At 44.3% G+C, this 1,465-nt stretch overlaps 1 long non-coding RNA gene across 1 annotated transcript in view; it reads left to right on the forward strand.

The window, feature by feature from the left end:
- The first annotated feature begins 6 nt into the window (after positions 1-6).
- LOC108445446 overlaps positions 7-1,465 on the forward strand; it is a 3,868-nt gene continuing 2,409 nt past the window's right edge. Inside the window, exon 1 of the long non-coding RNA XR_001860298.1 lies at positions 7-141. This is a non-coding gene — a long non-coding RNA (uncharacterized LOC108445446). The remainder of the gene's footprint in view (positions 142-1,465) is intronic.

Consider the following 1,465-nt stretch of genomic DNA (forward strand, 5'->3'; position numbering starts at 1 on the left):
GCTCAGGTACCCCCGCGGGAAGTGCCGCTTCTGTCCTCAGTGCTGTGGGACGAACAAGCCCGTTCCCTGCAGCGTCAGGCCAAACTGCACAGGCCGCTGCCGCTACTGAGTGCGTCTGTTCTCTACATTCTTGCATCACTGGTTTGTATTCAGGCAAAACCTATCGAGTATCAGCCTTGTCTCCTTAATCTGTTAAGTCATGGTGTTAGGGTTTTTTCCCTTCTGGCACTTCGACATAATGTTTCAAAACGCCAGGGGAGGTTTAGGTTGGACATTAGGAGGAATTCACTCACAGAAAGGGTGATTAGACGTTGGAATGGGCTGCCCAGGGAGGTGGTGGAGTCACCGTCCCTGGAGGGGTTTAAGGAAAGCCTGGCCGTGGCGCTCAGTGCTATTGTCTAGTTGACAAGTTGGTGTTTGGCCACAGGTTGGACTCGATGATCCCAGAGGTCTTTTCCAACCTGATTGACTCTGTGATTCTGTGAAAACTTATAACTAATTTGCTGTCTTTTAAATTCCTTGTCCATCACATCGGAGAAACAAGCAAGCAGCTTAAAAGAGAGGGTTTGACTAAGCTATTCACTAAGAGTTTAGGGTGTTACATGAAAAATAGAAATGCTATGGGTTTTTATTATTCCAAAGTGTATTCATTCACTTAAATGTAGATTCTGTTGATGATATCGACAAAGGCAAAGTTCAGCACTTACTAGCCTGAACAAGTTTGTGTGCATGGCAGCACCAGTGGCTTCTCTCCCAGCAATCACCTTACAACAATACTGCCAATTTGGTGGAGGGGCTGGGATTTTTGTTCTGCGAGAAACTGATTCACAAGGCAGTGACTTTCACAGCTGGGTTATACTGTGGCCTAGGTTTAAAGTCAGGAAAACAACAAAACACTGGTGTGGGAATTCATATATCATTGAGTTCGAACCCAGCGTAAGCATGTTCTGCCATGCAGCCACAGGTAAGACGAGGTGGGAAATGAGTCCTTCTGCCAGGTGAAAGGCCTAATCGAGCGGTTACATTCTAGTTTTTTGTGACAGAAGGACTGACTGGCAGTGATGACTGTGAAATCATGAAAACTCTGGTTTAATAAATCAGTATGTGAAATCTTGTTGTAACTTAGCTGGGATTTTCAGCAAGTCGTGCATTTTGGAATAATAGATATATTGCTCCAAGCCAGTACAAGATAAAGTCATAAAGTGGATAGGGGTCTGTCATATCAAAAGCTTGCAATGATCCATGATCATTCAGTTACTAAGGCTCATATTCAAACCCTCTAGTTTTTGCCTAACCTAGAACCTGACTGAACTGTGGAGTCTGGATCACACCGGGGAATAATGAGATACTCAGTTGCACCTAGATTATCCAAGAAAGAATGTAACTTGGAAACTCCTATGGACAAGTAGCTTCAAGTATCCCTGAAACAGGAAACAGACTGACCTTGTTTCATAGACTTTCCCTA

This window comes from Corvus brachyrhynchos, unplaced genomic scaffold (genome assembly GCF_000691975.1).
Source record: "Corvus brachyrhynchos isolate BGI_N302 unplaced genomic scaffold, ASM69197v1 scaffold142, whole genome shotgun sequence".
Classification (NCBI taxonomy): Eukaryota; Metazoa; Chordata; class Aves; order Passeriformes; family Corvidae; genus Corvus; species Corvus brachyrhynchos.